This window comes from Equus przewalskii, chromosome 15, assembly GCF_037783145.1.
Source record: "Equus przewalskii isolate Varuska chromosome 15, EquPr2, whole genome shotgun sequence".
Taxonomy (NCBI): domain Eukaryota; kingdom Metazoa; phylum Chordata; class Mammalia; order Perissodactyla; family Equidae; genus Equus; species Equus przewalskii.
Window position 1 is genome coordinate 85,536,959 of NC_091845.1, and position 12,235 is coordinate 85,549,193.

At 38.0% G+C, this 12,235-nt stretch overlaps 1 long non-coding RNA gene across 1 annotated transcript; it reads left to right on the forward strand.

Annotated features, from left to right (window-relative positions):
* The first annotated feature begins 524 nt into the window (after positions 1 to 524).
* Positions 525 to 6,628, forward strand: LOC139076062 (uncharacterized). The gene is made up of 2 exons (XR_011527293.1): positions 525 to 808; positions 5,589 to 6,628. It is a non-coding gene; the product is annotated as an uncharacterized lncRNA (long non-coding RNA).
* The last annotated feature ends 5,607 nt before the right edge of the window (positions 6,629 to 12,235 follow it).

Sequence of the window (12,235 nt, forward strand, 5' to 3'; positions counted from 1 at the left end):
AGCAGCATCCTGGACGTTGTTAAAAACCCAAATTATCAAGCTCCATCGCAGACCCCTGAATCAGAACATCCGGGGATGGGGTAGGGTCTGTGTTAACAAGCCTCCCAGATGATTCCCATGCAGCTAAATTTTGAGAATTGCTGGTTTAAGGAAATAGCTTTTAATAATGACAACAGCTCAAATCGAGGGTTTACTCTGTGACAACGCCATCATAAACATTTTACAAATACCGACTCATTTAAAACCTCACACCACCACCAAAAAACCTAGAAGGAAAGTATTGGTGGCATTTCCATTTTACAGATGAGGCACATTAAGGTAAGTGACTCTTCCCCAGGCATTGCAGGTTACAAGCAGAGGAGCGAAACTGGATTCCAACCCAGGCGGTCTGGCTCTCCAGCCTGGACGTTTAACCACAAAGCTGCGGCTGCCTCACTTAGCCAAACATTGGGAATGTCTCTTATCCAGTGGCTAAACATTCAAGTGATTTATACTTAGTGATACGTAAGTTGGTTACCAAGGTTGCATTACAGAATCAAGGACTCAGAGTGAGAAGGAACTCTAGAAGCATGTGCGGTACGAACGTGGTCTTCAGCTCTGCAGAGCTGACATGGTTAACTTAGAAATTCACGTGTGATGTCCAAGCTTGGATGCTTGCTTTGGAAATATGGCATATTTGTGGGCTCTTGGCATCTATGATTTTTCTTCCAAAGCTCCTTGGTGACCAAATTCATGGCTTCCTCTCCTTGAGTCAATTTCTAAACAAGGTCCAGGCTCTCAGACCCCTGCTAGGATGAATCATAGAAAGGTGAGTGTGACATGTTATGCTCCTTATTTTCCCAGGGTGGTTACACGGGGTCATTTTTTTGCTGTCAGTTTCAAAAAGAACTCTTGTTTGGAATGTTTGCTTGTTTGAAGACTTTTTATGAGAGGAGTTTCTACAACTGCTTCGTGCCAGAGTTTTCCATGTATTTTCTGCTTTTTATTTAGTCTGCCAGAATTATTAGAAATTTGAAAGGCATGTCAGGACTAATTCTAGTTCAACTTGCTCTATTTAATAATAATAAAGTCAATAATTGCTTTTATATTTAGAGCATGTATGTGCCAGAGGCTTTATATGTGTTTCTTAATTCTTAGCAATTTTCTTATGAGGTAGGTGCTAAAATTATACTGATTTTTCGGGTGAGATTGCTAAGGATAAAGAATATTAAATGATTCAAGCTGGAATACAATACTGAATTAACTTGAAATTGTAAGGCCCCTGCTCTTAAGCCCTGCGTTTCCCAGCCTCCTCCACGTCTGCTGACATTTACACTATTATAAAATTTGGAGGGTCCACATCCTATCATGGATTAAAGTGTGACCTTTCTCCTTTCTAACCATACTTACAAATGCAATTTGCTTCTATAGATTCTTATGGTCTAGAAATTACTTTCGTGTTTGAATATGACCTCATTTAATATTTATAAGCAACATATGAAATTCAATGATAATAACCATTTTATAGCAGAAGACGCAGAGCTCCCCTAGGCATGTGACTTGCCAGGGTCTCGCAGCTGGTCCAGGAACGTGAGGTTAACCTGAACACCTACAGCTGTGTTTCCTGGACTGTGGGCTGTGTTCACCTACACTTTCAGGATGATTTGCCATTTTAATTACCTCTCACTGTAGTTTACCGAATATTCTTCTTTAAATCACTCTTCTCTCCTTTTTACTAAGTCTTTCCCTAAACAATGATACAGTAAATACACAGGCTTGATATTTTTTTTCTAGTAAATGAGACAATAAATATACATCTTGTTTACCCTTTATGTCACCCCTGGGAATTTATATCTCCCCTCATTCTATGTCATTGACATCGCTGTTGTCCTCTCTGATATTTACATACTTCTTACTCCTCATCCTTAACATAGTAACTCTGCCACTTTTCATCTAACTCCCCAAATCAGGGCATTTAACACCAACAAACCAAGCCTAAGCATTTACATCATATATCACCTGACAATCATAACAAACCATGGAGTTAAAAACTCACATATGCATATCAACAGATAAACAGATGCCAACATTGTTACATGTCTTTTAATCAGGCACAGTCATTATTAGCTCCCATAAATTTCATATTAATTACTCAATTAACCAAACAATCTAGTCATACACTTAGTGATTCCAGCAGCAGTGCAGTAGACCTAAAATCATGACCACTCCTTTTCTGAAGTTACAGGCTAGTGGGACAAGACCTAAGTGCCATGAGGAGAAATCCTGCACAGAAAGGAGATAGAGAGGACCAGCCCTCTCCAATACCATTGCGTCTCAGCCAACCAAAGTCAACCGCAGGCCCTAAGGCACTAATATATCACTGAACAATGAGTATTTCAGACCCCTCACTCTTTAGTCATCAAGAACACCATGTATGGGTATAATTTTGTAAGATTTAGAGACAGTTTGAAATTAATTCGTGGTCCACAGAGTCCATGTATTCCAGGTTATAGGAAATAGAAAAACTACTTGGGAAGCAATTGTAATAGCCCAACCTCAAGATGACAAATTAAGGCAGTGGTTGTGAGAATAAAAAGTAAGATGCTAGATTTGAAGAGACATTTAGGAACCAGAATGGCTAAGAATGTCTATGGGGAATAAAAGAGAAATAAAATAGGAATGATGGACAAATCTTACATTTTGTGTTGATGACTTCTGGGGATCCTGGGAAAACCAGGGCTGGAGCAGATAAAAGTGAGAACCCCACATAGACGCAGACCTGAGACAAGACCAAGGTGGAAGGAGCACTCTGATGGGCAAGTATCCATAGTTGTCAGGAGTTTAGAAACAGACGTCTGGAGGGCAGCCCTGCTGACTTTAATATCATCCTCTGGTCACTGTAGATGTGATATGTTGCTTTTGTAACAGCTACTGTGCCAAAGTCCAGCACTGGTGGACATTCACAGAATTCATCATGATTTCTTAAGCATGGGCAGGAGATACATCTAAGAGACCTGGGAATTCCTCCACTTTCTTTGAGATGAAGTCTCAGAGGTTGTCCAAAGGTGAAAGTCCTATGCGTGAAGAGCTGGTGGTACAATGTCGGGAGAATTTCAGGCATTTTTGAGGAGCAAGCACATTGTTGCTGGAGCTATAGGCAAAGGGGGAGGACTCGAGTACACTGTAGTCAGCCTCACCACCCACCCTAGAAGTTGCTTTTAGAGGAGGAATAACTTCAAGGTGGTTGCTGAGGTCAGCCACTGGGGAGAGGGGTGAAGGAATCCAAAACCATAATTATGGGTGGAACACATGGACTGTCTGGTTGGGCTGTGGGCCACCGTGTGAAGCCTTCCACATCATCAAGATATCCTGAGGTACTGAGTTTTGGAGTAGGATACTTTTGTTGTCCTGACACATGTGGTAGAAATTTTAGATAGAGAAAGTTCTCGAGAATCCCATCCTTGTTAGACGATGCCTTGAAAAATTATTTATTTATAGCCAACAAATACATTGCTTACTTTCTTCTCTCTCCCTCTGCTCTTCTCTTTTTATCTCAGTTTTTATCTTTGACTTAACTCTAAATTTTATTAGAACCTCGCCCATTCTTCACAGATACCAAATACGGTGATTTTGCAAATCCAGCCTCTCTGATGGTAGGGAAAAGTGATAAAGCCATATATGTATGGCTGCATTAGCAAGTACCTTACAGAAATAAGTACCAATGGGATAAGTGAAGGAGTTTCCTCGGGGTGGGATGTCTTTGATTTTTAGGATTTGTGCTATATACATCATAATTCACAAAAAAATGGAAGTTTTCCTTTTATTCATTATTGTTATTTTAAGTCACTGAACACAGTTGTAAAATATTTTAGACAGTCTTCTCTTGGAATAAGCTACAGACATGTTAGGAAATTATCAGAGAACAAAGATTTATGTGGAAAGATTAAATAAAAAAGATTCCAAAGACCACCAATCATGACAGAGAGGTTACTTTGCTTTTTTCACTTCCCCCAGTAGAGGTTTTAAGTAATGCACTCTGAGAACAGCCATGGAACGATGCAGAGGGAAGCCGGTGGTTTTCGAGCAGGGTCAGGCCCTTTTCCTGCAAAGGGCCAGAGAGTGAGCGTGTTAGGCTTTTTGGGCCGTAGGGTCTCTATCACAAGTACGCAGTCCTGTCTCTGTAGTCAGAACAAGCATAGACAATATGTAAATGAATGGGCATGGCCATGTTCCAATAAAACATTATTTATAACCACCGAGATTTCAATTTCCTGTAATTTTGATGTATCACAAAATATTCTTTTGATTTTCTTTTCGATCACCTAAAAATATAAACCACCTTCCCGGCTCACAGAAACAGGCAGTGGGCTGGCTTTGGCTGTAATTTGCCTGCACCTGCTTTAAAGCCAAGTGTTTCCACGGTCCTGTGTCCTGGAGACATGAGCCGGACACTGGCATTCAGCGTCACATTAACCTGTGATCTAGCACATCGAATACAAAATGGAGGAGTTTGAGGGTTTTCTTTCGCTTCCAAATCTAGGATTAAATGGCCAAACATGCTTTAAGAGATTTATCTTCAGCGGTCAAAAGTCACTTTCTAGATAAATGGTAGCAGTTCTGTAATTTGGGGCTTCTTTCTGCAATACTCTGTGAGAATCTTACCAGAATACGACAGTGACATATTCCAGCACTGTCTGGATTCTGACATGATGTTTAAGGATGTCTAACTGGACAGATAATTTAAAACTCTGCAGTCCACAAGTGAACGTCCTTTTCCTGCGTCTTGGACTTCTCCATTTAGGAAAGAAAGAGTTTACTTCTGACTGTCATGAGAAGACTTAAGCAAATTCCAAGGCTCTATAAGAATAAGTCGTCTTGCATTTGAAAAGAAAAGACAAATCCTAAAAGCTAAAAGTGCAGCCACGGCCCATCCTTAGGGACTCACTGAGAGCGTGATATGGGAGGCAGAGTTTAAGCGATAGGATGAAGTCATGGTGAGATAAAATAAAGTCCTTTCGTATTAAATTAAATTGCTGTATGCTCAGGGAACGTTAGCCTAAACCCAAAGTATGGAGGGCAGGACTAATCAAATCTTTGAGAGGAGCTATTTCAGTTTGTTACAGTCTCCTTACATCTGAGCTCTCAGGCAAATACTCTTTAGCATTTTATGTGCCTTATTTTTCTGCGAAATCTGATTGAAGTCAGGACAGCCGTGCCTGTGAATGCAGCAGCTAGGCTTTTCCACATCGAGGATTCCAGATCAAAGAGATCCTGGCTGCAGAGGCTGAATGAGTTGAAAGAGCTGACGTTGAAAGAGTTCATGTAGATCAACTTTTTTCTCCTGCGCAGGAATTAAATACAACGCTAGGAGGAAAGTAGGATGTTGGTCATTCCTCAGCTGGGATGGAGTCCCCCCAAGTCTTTGTGAGGAAATGGCTGGAAACCAGTTTTTCTTTCTGATTAATGTGAGAATAGAAAGTTTTAAATGTCTAAGTTTATTTTCTGCTCTTTTATAGTTTTAACCTGTTTATTGTTCATTGAAGGGATATAACTTGAGTCAAAAGAGAACTGCCTACTCACTATCTAAAGCTAAATTCTCCACTTTACAGATCAATATGGTATAAAAAATTCCTGACTAATCTCACGGACACACACACAGAACAGTTCACCAGCCAGCACAGTTGTTACACATGTCCTGGCTGCTTCCTGAAGATGGAAGCAGAGGTTGGAGTGATGTGGCCTCAAGCCAATGCATGCTGGCAGCCACCAGAAGCTGGAAGAGACAAGGAACGGATTTTGCCCTAGAGTTTCTGGAGGAGGTGTGGACCTGCCTACCACCTGAATCTCAGATTTCTAGTCTCTAGAACTGCAAGAGAATGAAGTTCTGCAGTAGCCCTAGGCAACTAGTACATGCACAAACCAACAGGTACAGCTCAGTGGATTATCAGAAAAGCGAATACTTATGACCACCGTCTAATCAAGAAAGATTACCAATACCCTATAGGCCCCCTCATTCTTGTCCTGACCACAACCTTCTCCATCCTCCCTACATGTAAGCACTATCCTGATTTCTATAATCATAGTTCATCTATAGCTGCTTTGAACTTTGAATAAATAATAATTCAGACTGCAGTTTCTTTGCATGGCTTTCCCCTCTCAGTATTATATTGTGTATTATACTGTGAGTTTGTCCGTGTTGCTGTGATTCGCTATAGTTTGTTCATTTTCATTACAGAATGTTATTTTACTGTATGGCTATACCACAATTTATTTATCTGTTATACTATGAAGGGGACATGTGAGTTGTTTCCAGTTTTAGGCCATTGTAAACAATGCTGCTATGAACATTCTTCTACATTGTTCGTATGCACACATCTTCCTTGCTTCCTTCCTCCTTTTCTTCCTGTTTATTCTCAGGTGTAATTGCTGGGTGTGCATATGTTTAACGTTAGTAGATAATGTCAAACAACACTGCTGTGTGGGGTTCCTGAAACATCACATCCTCTCCAGAATTTGGTATTGTTAGACTTTTACTTTCAGGTTTTTAAATTCTATTTTCACTGCACTGTTGAGGATGTAAATGCATCTCGTGTATCTTTTTTTAAAAAATACAAACTTTTATATTAAAGAATAAAATACATAGAAAAAAGTACAAAACTCTTGTGTTAAACTCAATGAAGTGAAAGTATCCATGATACGACCATCCAAATCCATGTTACCAGCATCCCAGAAGTCTTCCTTGCATCCTCTGGGATTACACTCTCTCTACTCCTCAAAGGTAACCAACCACAGCTTTTATTCTGTGAATAGTTTTGTTTGACTCGAACCTTATATTAATGGGCTCACATAGAATGTATCTTTTTTCTGTTTGTTGACAGGGCCTACAGTGACACTCCATTAGCAAAAAGCACACCTAGTGCTCAGGAACCAAGGCTCCTCGGGGAAATGGCTGATTCCAGGGCTTGAAGAGGAAGAATACCAAATGAATCTGGACTGTCTTGTGCCAGAAAGTGAGAAGTGCTTTTAAAAAAATAGAGTCATGTCAAAAGGACTTAGACGCTAACCTGACATAACACTCAATGGTTAGAGTTGGAACAATTGGGGCAACAAAATAAATAATTATGGTATTGCATTATAACTCAGATTCCACTGAGGATGGCTAAAATTAGTGCATGAAACCTTAAAGAGAAACAGAATATTTGCATAGCCTCCAGTAATCTTCCTGAAAATATTTATTAATTACTCCAGTGGTTTTGATTTTCCTCTTTCCAGGAGGTGAAACTTACTTCTCCTCCCCTTGAATGTGGGCTGGACTTAAGGACTCACTTCTAATAAATAGTGAATGGAAAGAGAAAATGATAACTTTACAGTGGAGAAAGCTGGCAGACGCCAGCATAATCAGAAGATCAAGGTTAACATCACCAGTGATGAGTCACGTTGATGGCATGCATGCCCTGAGATGACGCAGTGAGAAAGGGGCTTTACTTTAGTGACGTTCTTCTCAAAGACCCATAACCTCAGTCTAAAAATGAGAAACATCAGGCAAATTCAAACCGAGGGACATTTACAAAATACCTGGTAAGTACTCCTCAAACGTAAGGTCATAAGAGACACGGAAAGACCCAGAAACTGTTTCAGATTAGAGGAGAATAAGGGGACATGATGACTGAATGCAACCCGGGATCCTGGTTTGGAACTTGGAACAAAAAATGACATTAATCTAAAATCTAGTAAAGTGTGAATAATGTTTTTAGTTTAATTTATAGTACTGTATCCCAATTTTTAGTGTGCTAAGTGTGCCACGGTTATGTAGGGGAAGCTGGGTGAAGGATGTTTGGGAACTCCTTGTAATATCTTTGCATCTCGTGTGTAGGTCTAAAATTGTTTAAAAACAAAAGTTAAAAACAAAAAATCTGAACTGTGTAAAAAAAAAAAAACCTGAAACAACCCGAAAGTCCTTCAACTGGTAAGTGGGTAAACAACCTGCGGAACCTCCCTACAGTGGAATACTCCTCAGTAATACAGAGGAATGACTGTCGATACACAACAACATGGGTGGATCTCAAATGCATGATACTAAGGGAAAGAAGCCAAATGCAAAGTCATGTATGATTTCATGTTCATGACATTCTGGAAAAGAATGTAGAGATGAAGAACAGTCTAGTGGTTGCTAGGGGTAAGGGCTGGTGGGGAAGAGTTGACTACAATGGGGCAGCATAAAGGATTTGTTGGGTGGTGGAACTGTTCTGTTTCTAGATTGTGGGGATGGTTACACAACTCTGCTCATTTCAAAATTCCTAGAACTATATAACATAAAGAGTTACTTTTACTTTACATAGATTTTAAAATAACATCTAAAAACAAAAAAATTGTGTTTACTGAATAACTTGACACTAATCATTTTGTATATTGCAAGTGTAGATAGACTGAAATCTACTGTACATATAAAGTTATATGTATAAAATACATATTTTACCAAAATGGAGTCAAATTGAAACAGAAAGCATAAGTAATGTAACAATTCAAAAAATGCAACTGATTGTAAAAAAATCTTCTCACAAAGAAAACGTCAGACCATGGAAAAGATATTATCAGGAAAGATATTCCAAACATAAATAAACTAGTACAGAGAGTTGAAAAGAGAGGAAACTACCCCACTATTTTATAATTTAACATAACTGTGACCAAACTCAAAAAGGAGAGTATGAGGAAAGAAAATTGTAGGTCATCATCGCTCATGAGCAACAATGCAAAATTAAACGAAAATCTAAGTCAAGTAATGTATTAAAAAAAGAAGTGATACATCAGGACTGAGTTTGATTTGTCCTACAAATTTAATTTGGATTTAACATTAGAAAATTAAGTCAATAATCACAAAAATAACATATTGAAGGAGAAAAGCAATCCAATCATCTCAACTCAGGAACAAAAAAGCATTTGATAACATTCAACAATCAGTCATAAATTAAGAAAAAAACCAAAAACCAAATTAGCAAGCTAGGAATAAAAGGAAGCTTCTTTACTTGATAAAGCATTCCACAAAAACCTACAGAAACTTCTTACTTGACGAAGTAGTGAAGCCATTCCTGATTTAAAACCAGGAACAAAACAATGGCATTCATTATCTCACTTTTGTTCAATCTAGCTAGTGCAGAAAAGCAAATAAAATATATATATTTGTGTGCGTGTGTGTGTATGTGTGGGGATTGGAAAGGGAAAAACAAAACCTTCATTAATCTCAGATAATAAAATTGGCTATCTCAAAAATCCTAAGGGATTTTGAATAAATTTTGGAATTAATAAACTGTTTTGCAAGTTTGCTAGACACCAAATTAATATGTGAAAATAGTTTTGCTATACAAAAATCAAACAATTTAGAAATGTGATTTTTAAAAGGTAATGCATCAAATATATAAATGCCTAAGAACAATTTTAGCAAAGATGTGTAAGACTTTAGAGAGAGAAGTATGAGACTTGATTGAAATAAAGAAAGTATAAATAAATAGAAAGATATAAAGCAATAGTAAACAGGACAGTGCAATATTGGTTCAGGGAGAAATAATCAATTGGTAGAAATGAACAGAATCCTCACAACAGACTCCAGCAAGATGGAGACTTGATTTATGGGATATGTGGCATTGATAGACTTTTCAATAAACTGCGACAATTGCTTAGCTATATAGAAAAAAAATGAAATTTGACCTCTACATAACACTGTGCTAAAAAGTCAGTTCAAAGTAAATTATAGTCTTTTGAGTCTGGCTGCTTTCACTCAGCGTAATGAGTTCAAGATTCATCTATGTGGTTGGCCGCATCAGTAGTTTGTTCCATTTATTGCTGAACAGTAACCCACTGTGCGATGGACCACACTTAGTTTATTATTCACCAGTGGAAGGATGTTTTTGTTGTTTCCCATTTCTGGCAATTATGGATCAGGCTGCTGTAAACATTATGAACAGGTTTTTGTGAAGAATTTTTTATTTTTCTTGGATAAATACTAGGAGTTTCATAGTTGGATATATGCTAAGTGTGTTTTTAACTTTACAAGGATTTTATAACTTTCTGAAACGTTCAGGGTGGCTGTCCCATCTTGCATTGTCCCCGGCAACATTGGGGAGTTCTAGTCACTCTGCACCTTCAGCAGCACTTGACGTGTTAGTTTCTTGAATTTAGCCATTTATTAAGCCTGAGATCTCATTAAGTAATGAAATCTCATTGTTTTATTTTGCACTTCCCTAATGGCTAATGATGTTGACCATCTTTGATGTGCTCATTTGCCTTCCATATATCTTTCTTTTTTACACTGAGGAAAAAAATACGTATGTCTTTTTTACTGAAGGAGCTGTTCAATTTTTTGCCCATTTAAAAAAATTGGGGGGCTGCCCAGTGGCGTAGTGGTTAAGTTGACACTTTCTGCCTCACCGGCCTGGGGTTTGCATGTTTGGATCCTGGGTGGGGACATACACACCACTCGTCAAGCCATGCTGTGGCGGCATCCCATATACAAAGTGGAGGAAGATTGGCACAGATGTTAGCTCAGTGACAGTCTTCCTCATCAAAAAAAAAAAAAAGGATTGTTTTTTTCTTATTCTTGAGTCTTGAGAATACTTTATATAGTCTAGATATAAGCCCTTTGTAAGATACATTTTATACAAATAAAAAGCTTTCTTTTCATTTTCTTAATAGTATTTTTTGAAGAACAGAGGATTTTTTTTTTTATCTTTATCTTTTAGAGATACTGTGAAATATGTATGGACGAAATGACATGATGCCTGGGATTTTTGTAGATTGTTTGGGATTTTATTCATAGACATTCATGTCAATTGCAATTAAAGATAGATTTATTTTTTCTTTTCCTATCTGTAGGCAATTTATTATATGTTTTCTTCTGCATTGCTACACTAGTTTGGGCTTACAGTTCAATTTTGAAGAGGAATGGAGAGAGTGGACATTCTTGCTTGTTCCAGATCTTTTGAAGCATTTAGGCTTTCACGGTTAAACAAGAATTAGCTGTAGGATTTTATCTTTTTGAGGATGTCCTTTATCAGGTTAGGAAACTTTTTTCTATTCCTAGTTCACAGCTTAATGAATGGTGTGTCAGTTGGCCCCCGGGATCTGAACCTGCAAACCCCAGGACACTGCAGTGGAACACAAGAACTTAACCACAACACCACCAGGCTGGCCCCTCATTGTTTTTCAAATGTCTATAGATCTGCAGTGATGTCTCTTACATTTTGGATTTTTGTAATTTATGTCTTCTTTTTTTTTGGTCAGTTTGGGTTAAGGTTTATCAATTGTATTGATCTTTTCACTAATTTTCTGTTTTGTCTTCCTGTATTCGATTTTATTGATTTCTGTTCTTTATTATTTCTTTCTTTCTACTTTGAGTTTAATTTGCTCTTCATTTTCTGGTTTCTTAAGATAAAGCTTAGGTTATTGATTGGAGACGTTTTTTCTTGTCTAAGATAAGCCTTTACTGCTATAAATTTCCCTGTAAACACTGCTTTAACCACATCCCAGAAACTGAAAGGTGTATTTTTATTTTCATTCAGTTAAACATATTTTCTAATTTCTCTTAAGAGTCCCTCTTTTGCCCATGGGCTATTCACAGGTATAGTGTTTATTTCCAAATCTTTGGTGATTTTCCAGACATCCGTTTTTGATTTCTAGTTTAATTCTGTTATGGTCATGGAACATATTTTATATGATTAAAATTCTTTTAAATTTATTGATTGGTTTTTATGGCCCAGAATATGGATGTTTTTTAGTATAAATATTTCACATGCAGTTGAAAAGAATGTCTCTTCTGCTGTTGTTGGGGGAGCGTTCCATAAATATAGTTGGAACTGGAGGAGTTCAGGTCCGATATCCTTGCTGATCTTCTATCTGCTCGTTTTATTGTTTATTGAGAGAGGAATATTGAAATCTCCAACTAGAATTTTGAATTTACTATTTCTCCTTTCAGTTCCATCAGGTTTCCTTCATGTGTTTTGAAGCTCTTGTATTAGTTTTCCTTGGTTGCATAACAAATTACCCCAAATTTAACAGCTGAAAACAGCACCTGTTTATTCTTTACCAGTTTCTGTGGGTCAGGAGTCCAGGCACAGTTTAACTGTGTCCTCTGCTTAGGTCTCACAAGGCTGCAATCAAGGTGCTAGACATGGCAGTGATAACATCTGAGGCTCGAGGTCCTCTTCCAAGATCACTTAGGTTGTTGGCATAATTTAGTTCCCTGATGTCATATACCTGAGGTCCC